We start from the raw sequence: 18728 nt of genomic DNA, 5'->3' as shown, positions 1-18728 counted from the left end.
CACACCGGGTGTGCCAGTGGCCATGAAACGTCTATGGAGCTCGAAGCGGCGAAGACGTCAAATAATCGTTTCAAGATGGTTTCGATGAAGTTCAACGGTTTCCGTACCGTTGCGTTGTGTGGGCCATAAACAAGCTCATACCGGACAGAAAAAAAGGGAGTATATAACACTGACAACACGCTTGCGAAACAACAACCACCAGCTGACGTCCTGAGTTTTAGTTTCGTTTCGTTTTGGTCCGAAAGCTTTCTTAACATTAACGGAGTTTTGCTGTTTAGTTTTCTATTTTTTTCGCCAGGCACCTTCACGAAGCATGATACCCGTTTAATGTTTGTGTTTTCCATTTTTCTCTATTAATTCCATACCTTCCGCATGTGAATACGCACACCGAAATACTCACGCTTATTATCTTGCCTGCATCTTTCCAGCAGTAGTTTCGTACGGTTTTATGATAAACTTTTTATCGACGTCGATAGACTCGCTACACAGGGCAGTGGGTCCTTTTTTTCAACTTTTCCCTCTACCTCTAACGAGTTCGAAGGGAAAAGCTCACTTTGTTTCACACTTTGCGTGCCTCGTGTTATCTTGGTATGTGTTCGCATTTGTTTTCGGTGAACCTTGTGCTATCTTGGCTTTTTTCCCTTGTTTGGTTACGTATCGTTATTAGTGCTTTTTCTCGCGACTCGAGACACCCAGTTTTTTGCAATTGTTTTCCTAAGCAGTAGCTACTGTGTAGTGCTGCACGTTACAGCTGTTGTTGAACTCTATCAAAGACCACCCCCGAAAAGGGCACAAATGTGTTGCTCACTTTTTCGTACCGAGAAGCTAAGCGAGAGTAAGAATCGAGTGTCAGGATGCGGATTAAGTCACAATTAATAAAAGATTATGTCCTTCTCGCTTTAACTGAGCGGGGAAAATGTTTTTTTCCTACCTATCTCCACGTACATTCACGTACGGTTGAGCAACGCTTTAAGACCATTTTGTTGTTGGTCCCTTTGCACAAATTTTATCGCTTTCCTTCTCATTCTTTCTGTCGTGCATTTTACGTATGAAAGCGTACGTTTTGTTTTATTTATTTTTCTCACCGCTTGGTCGGCGATATGCCGCATTCTGCCCGTATCAAAACCCACACTCAAACACACTCGCTCCGAAACCCATTCCAATGTGGGCGGCTGTTTGTTATGATCTCGGCTTGCCGCTGTTGCTACACTGCCGTGTTTCTTCCACTGCTAATGCCTGTGTCTGCTCCTGTGCCGTCGTTTGTCGTCGTAAATTTAGCCACGCGTTGTTTTCATTCGCTTTGCGATCTCATGCCAAAAATGCGCTACAATTTCATAGTTTTTCCTTTGTTTAACCCTTAACGGAGGTTGCTGGAGGTGCTGCAGGATGTAGAATAAATATATTAAAAATATTTTTTATGACCTTGAAAGGGGAAGCAATTGATTGCGAAATCCCGGAAGAAGCAATGAAATAATAAAAAGAAACAAACTAATTTTATTAAACCCATTCATCGTTTAAGGGTTTCGTACGCTGCGCAAAGCAAACACGTGGGAAAGATATTAAATTGAAGAAAGAAAGTGATAGCAGGGACCCGAACGAAAACAAAGCCAAAGCCATTCCACCCAATACCGAGAAAAAGGCCTCCCATTGTTTTTTGCTGTTTGAAATGCTGCTCATTTTTATTCGACGATGATTCCGTCCGTCTTTGACTGTGAAAAAAACACAAAAAACGTGCATGTTCAAATGTCTGATCGGCTTCTCGATACGTATGGCCGGTGCGGCAATTGTTGCGATACCCTTTTGTGCGTTACTCCTGGTGCCAGGGAGGTTAAGAAAGAGGGTGCCGGTAAGCATGAGTGTGGGACCATTTTTCTATTCTTAGTCCGGTTCTATAGCGCCATTGGCATTTCGGGGCAGGTGTTAGCAATTCTCTTTGCCTCTCGTTCACACGAACAAACACACACACACACACACACACACACACACGCGTACAAGTACACCAAATGTCTGGTTCACTGTCCCAGGCGCACTTTATACGTGGATCATGAAAATGCAGTTAGCCAAAAGTTGCAAAATCATCGACTAAAATGAGAAAACAAAAAAAAAAAAAAAAAACGCTAGAGAAAAGAAAATTAAACACAAGCGGAGAAATAATATTATAAGAGCGAGCATGAACATGGGTTTTCGCTATGCATAGTAACAAAACATTAAAGTAGGAAAAAAACCCTTTTTTGTGGTGTGTTTTGTTTCGGATATTATTCAAAACGTTGGTCTTCTGAGTATGAGTGCGTGACCTCAATTCCGTGCACCAGTGGGCCAGTGTTTGGTAGCAATGTTTATACTTTGTACATTAAAGTTTTTCCACTGCTTTTTTCGAGCCGGGAGACGGCAAAAAAAAAACTGCTGAAACGCAACAACAATCGGAAAATCGCATCGGGCGTTGTTGTGCCGAGTTTGCAGTTTGTAGTGTACGGTGGGTGAAATCTTTGTCCTGTGCGTGGATAGGTTGATTTATGAAAACAGCTAAATATGCATCGTAGAGCAATCGTGTGTTTGTGCAACGTACTGTGGTAGTTTTTTTTTTTTTTTTTTACTGAAGGAGTTTAATTTTTATAATCTGTCTCAGAAACCGTTTTGATTTTGGTGGGAACATTATAAAGCATTATTTAACGGAATTAAGATTTTTTTTTTTGGTGTGTTTAGATAACTACCGTTTTTTGTATTTTATTTGGAAATATTCAGCAATTTGTCAGGGCGAGAGAAACATGTTCGTTGGCACCGTTCCAAATCAGTATTTTATAAACACGCTTAAAGGAATTTTCTTTTTGCGCATTGTTGTGTACGACAGCAGCAAAAAAGAGACTAAAATCAACGACGATTTATTTTGTGCTTTTACTGTAGAGCTCAAAGCTTAATTTAAAACCCTTTTCATAGAAATAGTGTGAATGCATTTTAGTTTAAATTTGTATTATCTTCAAGCGCGCTCACATCATAAGATACGATACAATGTGTTGAATGAACTGAACATTTCACCACTTGTGAAAGTTACACCACAGATGGTGTTTATTCATGCAGATAATGTGTAAAATGGAACATCACCGTACCGAAAGCGGACGCCTGGTGTTTGGACCGTACCCGAAGCGGACGCCTGGTGTTTCACGTTTCACACTAGCCAGGACTTTCGACGCATAGTTCGAGAAGATTTTTGGAAAATCGTTTATGTTCCGGCTAGAGAAAGAGAGAGAAAAAACAAGCCAAAATCGCTAGGCTTATTACACTTCAACCGAGCGCCATGTGCAGTTTGAAGAAATGTGCTCAATTTATTCGAATGAGATCGTCCTAGCATCACGGGTACAGTTTTCGATGGGGACAAAACCCCGTTTGAAACGAATGCTTCATCTTCAGCGAAAGCGAACGGAAGCTTGACCGATGAGGGAGCTGGGGTGGGTTTTTGCGAGCGTTATGCCTTTGGCAATAGAAAGGCGGCTAGCTTTTGGTCTCGTGGCCCTCGTCTGTGGCTTATGGTCAGATAGGCTACCATTTTATGATCGTACATGGTTGTGAAGCTACTGGCGGTTGCGCTAGTAAAAGGCTAGCAAGACACAGGCAGTCAGCAGACGTGCCGGGCGAATACCTCTGGGAGATGAGCATGGGGCACGTTTTCCATTTTAGTGACAGTTGTGTCTAATTTTCCGGACGCGCCATTTCGAAAGCGTTCCGATGGGTGGTCAAATGTGCTGTTGAGCTGAGCTGCCATAAGAATGAGGATAGTTTTGTAAAAAACAGAATTTAGAGGACCGTTTAGGGAGGACAATCTTGAGTGTTGATCTCAAAAAGAGTCAATCATTTTTTAAGTAAAATTTAAAAAAAGTTTTGTTAAATCGATATTTTTGCGCAAACATTTTCTTTTTAAACGGTTCAATTAAGAAAACAAATACAGAAAAGACAAATGATAAAAAATACTTTCCCTGACATGCAGCCTTTCTCAGCTGTTGTATCAAATTAAAATTAATTGGGTGTTGGAAATCCTCAACAAAGGTTGATTATTTTGTTGTATCGATACAGCAAAGAAAGATAAAACGCAACGATCCAAAAAGGATCGAAACGATTGGAATATTTTAAAAGCCAAATCTTATCGACCATCTTGCTGCTGCTGTTTTTTTCGTTGTGGCTTCCGTTTTCTTTTGTTCACTGGTCTATGCAAATCAATGGCCAAACAGATGCAGACATCATTAGTGTGGGTGTGGGAAGAAAAATTGTGCGGAAAAAGGAAAGCCAACGGGAGACGGTTCGTAACTTAAAAGAGAGGCAAACACACAGACATACCCATCGCCCTTTGCTGGGCGGAAAGAAATTAGGTGTTTCACTATAGAAAAACTTTACACCAAGGACATCCCTCCACCATCACGAACATTATCAGCACGCTTAGAGACGCTGGCCGTCTGTTTTTTCGAAACTTTCGAACAATGCCGATGATGGTGTGCCGTCAAAAAATGAAACTAAATTCAGCCCATCTTTAGAGGCAACGCAACATGCGATCGTAAAAATGGGAAAACACATACAGTCTCACAGTGTATGTTTTCCACGGTACAGGAAAGTGTCCTTTAAGCCTCTAAGGGAAAGAATATAACGTTGAGTGTGTGAGTGCGTGTGGGTCGAGATCGACCAGTAGCGCCTTTCGTTCGCAGACGGTTGACATTGGCCTCACGGAAAGCTGAGCAGTGCGTCCTTCTTGTTCCATTCGAAGGAAGCGTTTATTATCGCTTGGTGTCACCTTAGGCAAACAAAAGCAACACGAAAAAAGAGAGTAGAAACAGAATCATCATCAACCGATCGTCATGGGTTTCTCGCACGGTTCGATTTGAAATCGGGAACGGGGTTCCTCCTGTCGGTTCGTTCTGTCTCTCTAGCTGTTTGTGTGCTTTTTCCCAACAAGTGAGCCTTTCGCTTCGGCAAACGTGTGCAATTTAGAGTCGTGTTTTGTTTTTATTTCTTTTCCCTAGCTACGGTTTCTTATTTTCTTTTCATTTTTCCCACCCCATTATTCCCTTTGGGAGCTTTTGGATCCTCTAGCCACAATTTCACAGCGATTGGTAGGCTCGATGGGGAACAGCAAGACAACATCTACACAAAGAGGCAACACGCTCAGAGCTAAAATTGGGGTTTTCCCAGGCTGGGGCGTATATAGCGGTTGTCTTTTCGAGTTTTCCGTATGCCCGGTGGGCACCGTTCATCGTTTTTCGTCTCTAGAGGAAAGCGCTCTGCCAGCTCCACACCGAAGAGTGTTTTTTGTCGTTGTTGGAAACGTTCACCCACCGTGAAAAAGCAACGAGCCGTAGTGGCACTGTGGGGCTATCTATCGGCTGCACTAACACTGTAGCGTCCGTGTATGCAAAACAAGGTTTTTTTGGGGTGGCAGGGAGGACACAAAATTTGCCTTTTGTGAACCGCGAAGTGTGTGCTCTTGAAAAGCGTACCCACAACACAACATACGGCCCCAAAAAACCCCATTCTTGGCGGCAATTTTGGGTGACACTATAAACGCATTCCAGCGAAGGCATGGCAATGGTCGCTGGACGAGGTTTGAAGCAGGGAAAACCACCTTACGGCATGTCCCTTGTCGTAGCAATTGTCTCCGAATTCTTTCCACCCTGGTCGATAGGTTTGTAAATTCCAGTCACTGTAGCACGGTTGAAACGCTTCTGGCACTTTCTGGCCATTTATTTTGCGGACCAATGAGTTCGTTGCCTCGCTTGTCTCGCTTGTCGAACTCGTCTCCCTCTCCCTCTCTCTCTCGCTTTCGGCTCTCTTTCCACTCGTATCTCGTTTAATGCTGCCGGGCGATTACGGCAAGCAATGCGAAGAATGTTTAAATTGTTGTAACAGATCCGCTATTTATTAAGAAGATTATGATGCAGAAACGAGTGCGAGCGTACGAGCGAGTTCACTCTACACGGGAAATGGCTTCTCTTGCCCAGCGTACCCGATGGTTGTGTGCTATCGAAATGGCGCGCCTTCTTCGTTGGTTCACTTTCACAGCCCAGCAACATGGGATGTTTCAAGGTCACGCATAATGGGTAGCGCTGGCACGACTTCTTCACTGGCGGACCAAGATATGGTTTTGGCTTTGAATATTTTTGTGTTTTTTTTATGGATTTTCATCGAGTACTTCCTAGCCTGAAGCAAGCCCCGAGAAGCAATTGATTATTTATGCGAGGGATATGGGCTGGCTTTATGTATTTTATTGTAGATTTAAAACAAGGATTGTTAACGAAGTTAGTCAAGGCAAAGTTTTAGACTTGCGTGATGGAAATAAGATGGACGAGATGACGGACACGAGCAAAGTTTTTATTTTACGATTCAATGGAAAATGTTTCTGCTCCTTACTTTCCGATTGTTTTTAAAAAATATTGATCGATATAAGATTATTATTTTGATTACTTTACGTAAGTTAAAAATACAAGTACAAACAACTGGAAATGTTTTACGTCATTTAAATTCATTTCTTAACACACGTTTAGACCCAATTATCTAAAGCCGAAAAATTCAATCCCCTTTAATACCCTCCTCTTCCAATGGTGAATAATGGTAATCCATTATCGAACAGTTAATTACCTCTAAATGGGTATTTATGGTAGCTTTACACCCGCTTGCCTCCCTCTCTACGAGCTAATCGAGCCGATTTTTGATAATAATCCACCAGCTGCGTTCGCCACTTGATCAAAAGCTCGTTTGTAATAAATGTGAAACAGCGGTAATCCGGTTGCTTATATGCTGCAAAACAGAAACCGGCCGGAAGCGTCACCAGACGCGAACGAAAAAGTGATTGAACTAACAAGGAGGGACACAACAACAAAAAATACAGACCATCATGGAAGCTGTTTAATTTAAATTGCCACCATCATCGATCGGTAATTCGTGCCTAACGACAAACAAATAAACTCTCCAAGTCCAATCGAGTACGATTTTTTTGTGTGTGTGCGTTATCCAATGCCAATGCTTTTCGATGTGCTCGGATGAGGCCGCCGCTGTGGGAATGCTGTTTCAGAAGCGAATTTTACGGTAGAAAGTTGTTTTTCGGATGCTGTTGTTGTTTCTTGTTTGTGGCCTACGCTAAACTCACTTTAATGGTTCTCCATTTCCCACTGAAAGCTATTAAAATTTCCAATGACCCGAAATTGGAATCAAGCACCATGCGTCTCCATTAGTCTGGGTGGAAGAAACCCATAAAGAATTTCCTTTTTTTTTTTGCTCGGGGAAGCCAGCTAGGGGAAGCTGTGGAGATGGGAGTTTGTGCGTGTATGCTTCCTGTTCTAAAAACATCGATCGTGTTTCATTGAATAATTTTCTTCTCGGTACGTGCAGCTCCCAGTTTGATGATAAGTGAAACGCTTGTTTTGCCTTGCCTGGTACATTCCAAGCATCGTATTGCCTCGTTTTATCTTCTTTTGGCTGTGCGTATTTGATGTGCGTGTGTGTTCGCATGCTTCTCATTTTATATCCTCACGGTCGTATTCCGGTTCTCATTTGTTTCCCATTTCGCACCGTCATCGTGTGTATTGGCATTTCGCCGTTGTGAGGTGCTCATCGAATCTCGATTTTACACAAATTTTTTTGAACGATTGACTGATTGTGTGTGTATGTGTATTGGTGCATTTGTGTAGCAGCAGGTTGAAACTGTCGGAAAAACAAATAAACAAAGCTTTATCGCGATACTGTACTGAGCTGAACGGGGGTTGAGAGTTCCGTGAGTGGTTATTTGGATTTGGCGCTTTCGAGCACTCATTTGTCACTCGCTCACTTTTAAAGAGAGCTCAGTGAGTGAGCTCTCTCTCTCTCTCTCACTCACACACACACACACACACACACACACACATACGAACAACCATACACCAACGTGATCGGATCGATATGCTTCGTGTTGAGGCTTAACTCCGGGCAGCGTCTATACTGATTTAGTGGCTGAAATAGGGTTCCCAGACACACTCGGGCTGAGAGCTGGTAGAGCATTGATACCCATTCATGTGGGTGTGATGATGGTTGAGAGGGGGTGGTTTTTGTATCGCACATGTTTCGAAATAGCAGGCAAGTAGCGAGCGAATGTGTGAAAGAGTGAGAGAGAGAGACAGAAGTAAAGCACGCGAACACGATGGGGAAGCTAATAAATAATGACGACTTCTGTCAACCAGAAGGCCAGGTTGTCTAAGGACTTGAGCGCAATAGCGGCATGGAGTTGGAGTGTAGGCCGTGGCAAGGTTGTACTGTACGCGGCAACACGTGAAATGCCACTCATGGGAGAAATGATGTTTCGCTTCGGAACCAAACGGGGCCTCGAGGCTTCGTGATTGATTTCTCGAGCGCACTCTACACTGGTAAAATGGGGAATGTTTTCTGTGTGTGTGTGTGCGCCTTTTTTATGATTATATTTTTTTCTCTATAGGCCATCGTCTGTCTAATACAAAACCGCGGCGTTTCGGTTACAGTGACAACAAAACAACCAAAGAAAAAAAGGCTTTGGAGGTGTTAAATAAAGAGGAAAGTGGTTTTGTTTTCCGTTCCATCGCTGCTATGGTTTTTGATACGTGTTGTAGGTGATAAAATGCCAGAGCATATGTGGTTTTTTTTTTGCCGAGCATCGTACAATGTGAAGAAGAGTGAAGAAAAAATGATACAGAAAGCGCAGATACGTACATAAAATTGGAAAAAAGCACTCCCCAACAAAGCGCAAGGAAACGATCTTTTGCATACGGCCGCCTCTTACTGGCTCCTTTGTTCGGGTTTGAGTGGGCTTGATGTAAACGACACCGCAGTGAACAGCTGTACAGGACTTTTCGATTAAGAAACCGTTGTTTGCCGGTGTACTATATCCTTTCTTCCACGTGATGAAACATCTTTTACGCGCTGAAGAATGCACCGGGAGAGCAAAACAAAAAAAGAAACACCATGAAAGTATAATGGCGAACAAGAATACTACGGAATGCGGTGAAGTTCGCTTTTTCGAAACCATTTCACCCGTCGCCGACTGTTTATGTGTCATTTTGCCTTATAACAGTGGAACGCTAGCGTGTAGTGTTTGTTTTTTGTTCCTATTTTCGGTGTATTCTTCACCGACCTCGCTGTGAAGATCTGGGCCAAACGCCTACGACGCGTTTGCCTCATCGGTGCGTACCGCTCAGAGCTTTTTGAGGATTGTTTGAGTAGCTTCCTGTACTGTCAAGTTTGCTGCGAGATCGTTCATTATCAGGCACCATGTGCAGCACGTGCTTGCGAACGGTTGAATGCTGATGGGGAGCCGCCCGGTGGTAGATGGAGCCGCCTGGTGGCGGATGGAAACGGCTGGTGAATAATTTAAAGTCATAAATAAAATGCAAATAAGACAAAGTTCCCCTGCACACGATCCTACAAAGAACAATTTATCCACTCCGAAGTCGGCCGTAGTGTCGTTATTGCAGACTCGTTTTTCTTCTTCGCTTCCTTTTATTGCTGGTGTTAAATAATAAGTTATACCGGGAGGAAGCGAAAAACGGCGCTTCAGTCTCTTGGGTAGTTAACTCGTTAGGTTTTTGAGGATCGTGTGGGCCGAGGTTAATGATGAAGTTGTTTTATGGGGGAAAATAATTGATCTTGAAATTGATTAATTTTGTTTTCGGAACGTGTACTAACGTGGTGCTTGTTATGAAACGGACAGGAAGAAAGAAAAGGGTGATTGCCTTTTTAAATTATGGCAAAATATGGAAGCACAATTTTCAGATGTTTAATATTGTTTTATATTGTTTTCTATCTTTTGCAAACATTATAAAATAAATTCAAAATACCTATTACACATGAAACTAGTTTACTTTCATGAGTCTTGAACAACAAGACCTGAATTTGCTGCCTTATTATTTTTTAAAAATATCAAAATAACGTTTTAACATGCATCTTCGAAATGCTCCTTCATCTTGCCTAGAAGACATGAAAACATATCCAACCCTATCTTCCACTCATATCTACCCCTCTTGGCTTATAAGAAAATAAAAGACAGAGAGACTAAAACAGCAGCTCCGATTGCAAATCAAGTGGCTGCTCTATTTGATGCAATTTTGGTCAATTTCGTTTTGATAAAACTTTTTCCCAAGAAAAAGAAAGAAAAACAAAGCAAACCCGCACCGGCCACTCGTTTTGGCAAAGCGTGACAGAGTGACAGCGAATAAATTATGGCTAACAGAAAGAGGGAAACCTGCTCAACAAACTTCACTTTTTTTTGTTGGCCCTTGGCCCCCATTCAGTGTTAGGTTTTTAGTCTCAGGGGAGTTTGCAAAACGGGAGGCAGAGAAAATTAGAGAGAAACAAACAAAAAATCTAACGTGTTCACCATTTGAGCTATATTCTGCAAGCAAAAATATAGCTCAAATGGTTCGTGCAAGCAGCTTGAGGCAGGGTTTTGCCAAATGTAGCCTTAACGGACAGGTTCAACGAAAATAAAAACTCAACACACATACATACAAACACAAGCGGGACACAGTTTCGAGCCCTTAGTACACGGAAGAAATCAACAATAAAAAAAAAAATAAAAAAACGGAAACGAAACGAACTATCCAAACTTACCGAATGCCGTTTGACTATCAAATTAAAGTGTGCTCCAATTTTGGAGTTGGTGTATTAAAAAGTTTTTCTACCCAAGCCCCCAGGTTCCACTTCAAACCCTCGTGCTGATGGCATGAAAATGAAACAGCACACAAGTGCTACGTGAAAATCGATAGGTTTTTTTCTACCGCTTCGTACCTAAAACTAACCCCACTTCATTCGGTCCAATCCACCAGTGGTACGCACCTTACCGTGGTGGTACAGTGATGGACGAGCCGGGAGTAGAATTTACGACCATTCGCTGTTCTCTTGCCCGCTTGCTGTGCCTTTGCATTTCATCGCTTTAGTGTTCGGTTTCTAAACCGCTCCCACATCGCCCAGCCGTCTACCAGCACACGGCAATTGTGCTGAGCTACCGACCGAAAATATCTATAAAACTGCTGACGAAAGCATGAGCATGGAGGGAGGCTTTAAGGGCGGACCTAGGCGGTCGGCTCGGTACAGCCTTGACCTACACGGAAATTAAGCAAAACTTTATTAGCATTATAAACAGCAGCGCCGAGGGGTAGGAAAGCGCGCAGCAAAAGGCACCCTGGCTGATGTGGAGTCACTTCAGTTCCGAAATGTCGAGGCAAACAACGAAGTTGTGTGGGCAAAGATGTAGAAGAGGGGGAGAAAGTGTTAGGCACACCTTTTCTTTTTCTCTCCCACATTCACAAACTCACACACACACACACACACACACACACACACACACACACACACACCGACATACAACTTCCTATCGACAGTGCCGTGTGCAATTTCCGATTGCGAATACTTCGAAACATAAACACACTAACTCACATACACACACATATTAGCCAGGGGTTTTATTATGCCATTTTCCGTTTGTCTTTTAATCCACCCAGTTTTTGGTGGTTGACACGGGTTCGGTCGGAAAGGAAATGGGGAAAGTGCGAGGTGCAACATTCACCATTTGCTTTTCTCTTTCTCTCGTATTCTCCCTGCTTGATGATTTCAGTCTCTCTCTCTCTCTATCTCTGTCTCGCCCTCTAGGGGGGGTCTGTTTTCCGGTTTTAACGACCGCTTCCGAAAGGCCTCCGAAGGATGGTCAATTCCATGGGGAACTATTTTCGATTGACCACCATTTCATCTGTCCTGCTTCGGGACCCGTTGGGTAACGCGGTTTGGTGAGGGTGTTGGTATGTGTGTGTGTGTGTGTGTGAAGGGATGGGTGAGGAAAGGGTGAGCAAAAAGCTAAAAGTGCGGTAAAGCCGACTGACCGACGAGTGTGACCGTAATATCGAAACCGTACGAAACGGGGAATATGCGAAACGAAAATGGCGACAGACGACAGTTGAAAAGCGTTTGGAATAAGGCGTTGCAAAATTATATTAGTACATAACGGTAATTTTCATCAATTATTTAATTAAAATTTCTCAAGAAATTGTACAGTTTTTTGTGAATTAAGAGGCGTTGCTAGAAGAGCTTTTAAAAAGGACAATTAAACAAATGATTTAACAGTAGCTGACCGTAAGGTAATTGTTACGGTTTGTCACACGGCAGCACCGGGCATCGATTCCCACTTCGTCTATCCGGCAAAGAGGATTAAAGATGCTAGAGAATTCTTTCGGGGGTATTCTTTTACCAAAATTTCAAGCATTTTTACTCTTCCTGCTTCGTTTCTTTATGAGCTGCTTCAATTGCTTCAATCAAACCATTTTGTTACAAATATGGCTACTAATTTATATTCGATCAACAAATAAATAAATCAAATGAGTTGATGATAAACCAGCGGAAAACATCAATATTAGCATGAGGAGGAACTTTCTAAAAAGTTGAAACAATTGTTCTCCAATCACATGCAATCTATTCATGTGTTCTGGATCATTGTACCAGGGAAAAGTTGTCTCGGAAAAACCTCAGTTCTCCCAAATAGTCTTGCATTAAGACATTCAATGACTTATTTCTTACAATATACTGCTTCTAAGCACAGATATGGCTATGGATTCAACTCCTCTTGAAGGACATTATAGGCTCTCGATACTATTTTCCGACTCAATACTTTCACGGCGTACAAAATGGTAACATATTTCTCCAAATGTCTGAGCTTGGGTGTACGGGAAAACCGAATTCCTTCGGAAGGATGGATCATACGGCTTAATCGAACTAAAAGAGATAACTAGCGTCTGTTCTCCGTGTTAGGAGTGGCTGGTTTTCCCTTTTGTTCTGGCATTCTACGGGACTTTTAACAACTGGGATCCGTAGATTTTCCAACGTGACAGAGGGTTGAAGGAGAGGCCCTGCAATTCATCGCCAATATCAACACAACGAACAGTATTCAGGCCAAGAAGAAGAAGATTAATTCGAAACATTTTTAATTTTTTTTTATTTTTTTTTTAGTGGCATGTTTGTTCTGAGCAGATTGTACAGACATCACCAGACAAATGCGTTTGGTATTGTCTTTTACAAGGCCCTTTTTTCAAGCTGGAGATAGACGAGGTTCCAAGTGCAGCACATTACTTGAATTTCTGTCAAAATGCTGTGAGTTTTTGACAGACTTTCATACACAACAAACAAGATTTCTTTTGGAGTACTTTCGTTGCATCTTTTGGAGTACTTTCGTTTCACCATTACCGCAACTATTCAATCCAATTAAGCGCGCTGACCAAACGGCACTAAAACAGGTCACACTATATATATTTTCAGCTACAGTATACGCATTTCGGAAAGCCTCACCCGGAACGTGTCCAGCTACTCCTTGTGTAGGCTGTGTGGCTGTGTGTACGTTTCTGTGGGGGTTTGGCACACACATAAATCCTCAACCGTGCGTCATCATAATTATTTGCACATGCACATCGTCCAAATGGAGGGGGTGAGGAGAAGGGCAAACGCCGCCGAGTACAGAACGTTCTCCCGAAAAGACGCACATACATAAAACGTGGTCCTTTATTTATGGTTGAAACGGGAAAGCCTCGTGTGGGACTGCAAGGAGGCAGAAACCTGGCATCTGTCCCGAATGCTTGCTACTGTATGCACGTACACAGACACGCACAAATACACACACACACATAGCGCCAGTGTACATAAAATGCACACGTGCGTCGTCCGTGTTTTCGGTTGGTGGGCTGGATTTCTGGATTGTTGGTTCCGTCAGTTCGGTCCGGCTGGTGCTTGTTTGTTTTCGCTCCGGAAAATCCGACACGGAAGAATGGACCTTCCTACCGTTGCCGGGCCGGCTACTGGGACCCGGAAAGGGGGGGGGGGGGTGGGGTAGGGTGTTGAGTGGAAAAAGGATCGGTTCGTTCGACGTTTCATTTTCGCACTGCTCGCCAAGGTGTCGGGTACGAGGCTTAATGTTTCGCCTGTTCCCTTTGCTGTCAAGTGGTTTAGTGGCGATGTGCATCAGCGCTCGATCTCTTGCCGTTTCTCCTTTATGTGCTATTTCCTCACTGGATCGTGTTGTTTCGGAAGTTTGACTTACAGCCTAGCTTACGGATGTTTCCTGCTTTGGTATCGTAGTTTCTTTTTATGCTCGACAACAACCGAAACAATGGAAACTCTTCTCAGCAGCAAGTCCTATCCGGACAGATAACGAAGCATCGGGAAACAATTAGTTTGCTGGTGGAACAATACGTACCGTACAACATCTTCCCTTTCACTTTTCTTGTTAGTTGTAGGAGAGCAACAACAACAGCAGCTTTTCTTTGGCACTTGTTTGAGGGGAATTTCTTCACGCTACATGTGAAGCGAATACTCCCGTAGTCGTCCCTTTTTATCGCTCAACCCGAACCGGATCGGTCCCGGATGATGGATGACATGGTAAAGTTAATAAAACGGGAAATCTGTGATTTGTTGGTCGGTATCTGGAAGTCAGACAGGGTGGGACATGATTTCACGTCACGAACGATTAGTCGAGTACGGTGAGTGTCTGTATTTTTTCGGCACCAGATTTGTGAGGGATTGGAAATGGTGTATTTGTTGTGCGGTTATGTTTTGTTTGCTAGAACAGATGGAGGAATGTGTTTTTAAATTTATTTAATTTTTTTTTCATGTGAAAATAATTTTATGCACAGTGTGGAGATGAGCAAAATGGTTAAAAAAATATAATGAAGCATAAAACAATTCATATCGTATAGTAGCATTCTTTTTCGTTTGGTTCTACAACTTCGAGAAGTCTTGACATGATTTTATCTGTTGGTTACGGGCCGGGAATCGATGTTTTCGATTTTTGAGATATTATCATAGAAAACCTACCGAATATCCAAAATTTTAGATGCACTTTATGTTGCTCTTCGTCAAGACCGGATTTTGGAAAGCTATTGCATGAAATTCTCGCTGAAATCTTCTTTGGCTTCTAATGGCACACTAGACTTGCAGATTATAAGTAGTTGTATAGTCCAGTTCTCACTAAGAAGGAACCTTCCGAATGGGATTTGAACCTCAGTCCTGCCGTTTGAAGACCGGCTGCTCTGTCATCTCTATCACCGGGTGGATCCTATCGCACTGAACTATTGAACAATATTTATATTCAGTGGCAGATATGTCCTTGGAAGCCCTAAGCGAAGTGGAAATTGGAATTAGTTGAAAATCTTATCACATTAAATTTATTCACATTAAAAATGGGAGGTTATTTGTGCATTTAGAGCTAACTACAGGCCCCCAAACTTCAGAGGCTTCGAAGAGGCGTAGAAACATTTAAAAAATCATCCTTTTCTCTATATTTATGAGGCAAAATTTTGAGTTGTAGTGACATACGTGAATATGTGAAGTGTCCTTTTATTTGAAATTTACCTAAAACAATTCAGTTTTTCTATACGCAATCTTAAAGTTTAAACATACATGTGCATACTCTTGTTTTAGCTTCATTTTTTTAACCACTAAACATTTGGCCCTCAGCACTTTTAATCAAACAACAGGCCATCGGAACATTCGTTCGATTTTTCCGTTTCTGCGTGCCATTCGATACAGCCAATACAATTGGCCAGATACATCGATTCGGTGACCCCCAAATCGATTGTGATCATTTGCGCTTTCGCGTGCTCTTTTCGCACCGTTCACCAACACAACGCTCCATCTGTGTGTGTCTGCTGTTGAAGGATGAGCAGCAAGCTGTAAATTGGTCGTATTGATTTGATGTTTCCGGCTTTTTTTTACGGTCCTCCTGTCCAATGCTCGTTGCGTACCTTTCACCATTTGCGCGAAACGATGTGCAAGCAAAGATAAAGTGCTTGGATAGCGTGTGTGTGAGTGAGTGTGCTTTCGTGTATGGGAGAAGGACATCACTGCGTACAGTGGGATCGATATCATGTTTCCTTTCTCGCGCCGGGACAGCGCTGCTGGGAAGCTGGTTTCGTGTGTTCGACGGTGTGAAACGCTGATTTTCACACCATTTTGAACAAGTGGAAGCAGCAGAAGTAGCGAAAAAACCCACAAAAAAAAAAAGTAGTGGCACAAGCTACATCAGTTTGTGGAACACCAAATCGTGATTATTGTTCGACTCGTTTGCTTGTTGGCTGTTCGGGTTTCGGTACTGTACTACATCGATACAGACGAAGCACGTGGTGCGAGCGCGAGGGTCCGTGTACGTGTGATTGTTTTTGGTGGTTGTTACTTAAAAAAAAAGAAGTAAGAAAAAAAAATGCCTCAACGCATGTGAATTTAGAAAGCTTGAACAGTTGATGGGACAAGTTTATCACACCACTTGGGTTTCCATCCCATCACTGCACTGATCCATATGTTTCCCAAAAAAAACCCCCTTTTACACTGTAACCCACAATATTTGTGTGGGTACTCGATTAACCAAAACCCAGGCAGATTGAGTCTTTTCTCTACGTGTTTTTGCCGTTATCTGTGCCCCCCCTTGAAATGGGTTATTTTCTTGCTTTCTCCCTTCACTTTACTGACAGACTGACCTTTAGCGTGTAAGCTAGTTCGGAACACAGATGGTTTTGGTTGCAGCCAAAAGCCCAAACGAGCCTGTCGGAAGTAAATTTATGTGCAAAACAATGCGCCAACCGTCTGGTTTCGGTTGTATTTTGGACCCGGTTACTGCGTGCTTTGTGTTACTTTTGGTTCGTTCTACCGTATGCGTTATGCTCGGGACGATAAGAAAAGCGAAGAAGAAGTGGAATGAGATGCGAAACGATCGAGCATTAAATTGGAACACAAATGAGCGTTCATGTAAACAGATTTTTTATACCTGACAGGTGAAGGTAACGGCTTAACCTACATTTTGGGAGAAGAAGTTGGTGTTTTTCCTGTTCATAGGAATTTATTTGATTCGGCGGTCATGCTATTTGCTGTAGGTAGACATTACAAGTGTATTGTATTGTATTGTATTTTTAAATATTTTTGTTTGTTATGAAAAACATCGGAAAACTGTCTCCAAGATTTAACTAATATACTTCATTTAGGACCGGGGCTCAAATCCCTTCTGTACCGTCGCCACATGGTGAGGAATGACTATCCAACTACGTGTTATCGGCAACCCTAGTGAGCCATACGATGGCTGGCATTACCTAATAGTTCGTAGAGCCAAGAAGGCTTTCAATGAAACAAGACATTCCAAGCTAAAAACTGTCTGAATATCAAGCTCATAGCTTTAAAACGGAATAGAAATTGAATAGTACACATGCTTCAAGAATAGTTCTTTAAAAAGTTTGCTATATTTAGAGCTAAATAAGGAAAATAAGTATTTAATTTTTGAGGAAATTGCTTGGCTCAGAGCACGTCCTATTACTTGTTACGCATTTGATAGAAATTATTACTTTAGTAAGAACTTTGTAATAACTTTAGTTTGATTAAACAATTTGTGTGTAAAGAAAACAGTTCTTTTTTATTCATCGTGCATTCACTCTGGACTGAACTGTTTAGTTTAGTTTAATGCGCACTGAAATTAATCTTTCCCAGCCCATATTTTAAATGACTTGAGATTTTTCTTTCAATTCATCACGGGTTTAGATTAGTTTACAATCAATATTGCAAGTTCTGTTGTATTTAATAAAACTTGACTTTGTATTTAATCAAATTTACAAAACGATCGTATTTAAAACATGTTTTTGCTTATTTTTTTTTTGTAAAAGCAGTAAGCAAGTTTAATGATGTTAATGAAAGGAACCGGTAGAATTGTGATAAATTGTTGTCTATTGTAAAGAATACAGTACGTATCAAAAATGATTATTTTAGCATGTTTTTTAGAAACATTTTCAATGCTTCATTTTCCATCTTTCTAGCCCCGAAAGTCCCAATATTTATGCTGCAACAATAAAGAAATTCATAAGGTACGAAACTTTTTAAAATTTATTGCTTTACCGTAGCTGCCAAATCCTGCCAATGCTTCACACGCCGGCAGATTATGCGTGAACCAATAAAACAAATCAAGCTTCTAGCAACCGACTGTCTACGGCTTCTTCTTTCGGTTCCACTCATTTGATAGTGCCGGTCGGCTTCGTACGCTCACACTAAACGTGAATTGGTTTATCTTTTCTCTAAATTTTCTAAACCCCACGCACGCATCCCCAGCTATCCGGGGAGCTGCCGAAATGTGAATTTATCGATAGTTTTGCTAGCCGCTCGGTGCTTTTTTGCAGGTAGCCAGGCATGAAAATCATCCACCACATCTAGCTGCTTTTGCACGAAGAGAGCTGCTCGAGCGAGACTAATAATTTAATCTAACAAAATCGAACCCCTGCCCGTGCTCCCCACCGAGGGAGCTATACCGAGGAACATAAATGCTTTGCTGGGAAGGTTTGGTGCGCTGCTAGAGAGTACATCTTGTGCCGGTAGCAGCCGAAAAGAAAAGCCCTTTAAACCAGTTTATTATTTGACGGCACTGGTGTGGCAAAGCTTATGTGGCTATATTCTAAATAATCGAACCCATGTTTGTGAGTGTGCGTTTTTCTATAGGCGCTTACCGGATTGTGTTGTGCGTTTTTGATATTTTTTTAGCAAAACACAGAAGATAGAGCAATTTTTCCCCGTCTATGATAATAGTGTAGTAAGAAGCTGGCAGCAAGGTTTTCGATTCGATACGGTTCCGGTTGGTGAAACGCTCGAAGGAAATTGGGCTAAGAAAATAGTTCCGTCCCTGTAAGCCGGTAGCCCGTGTGTAGCGGGATTAAAACACGATGATTTCCCATCCCGTGGTTTTGTCTTTT

Source organism: Anopheles maculipalpis, chromosome 3RL (assembly GCF_943734695.1).
Source record: "Anopheles maculipalpis chromosome 3RL, idAnoMacuDA_375_x, whole genome shotgun sequence".
Lineage (NCBI taxonomy): Eukaryota > Metazoa > Arthropoda > Insecta > Diptera > Culicidae > Anopheles > Anopheles maculipalpis.
This window is presented reverse-complemented; position numbering follows the sequence as displayed.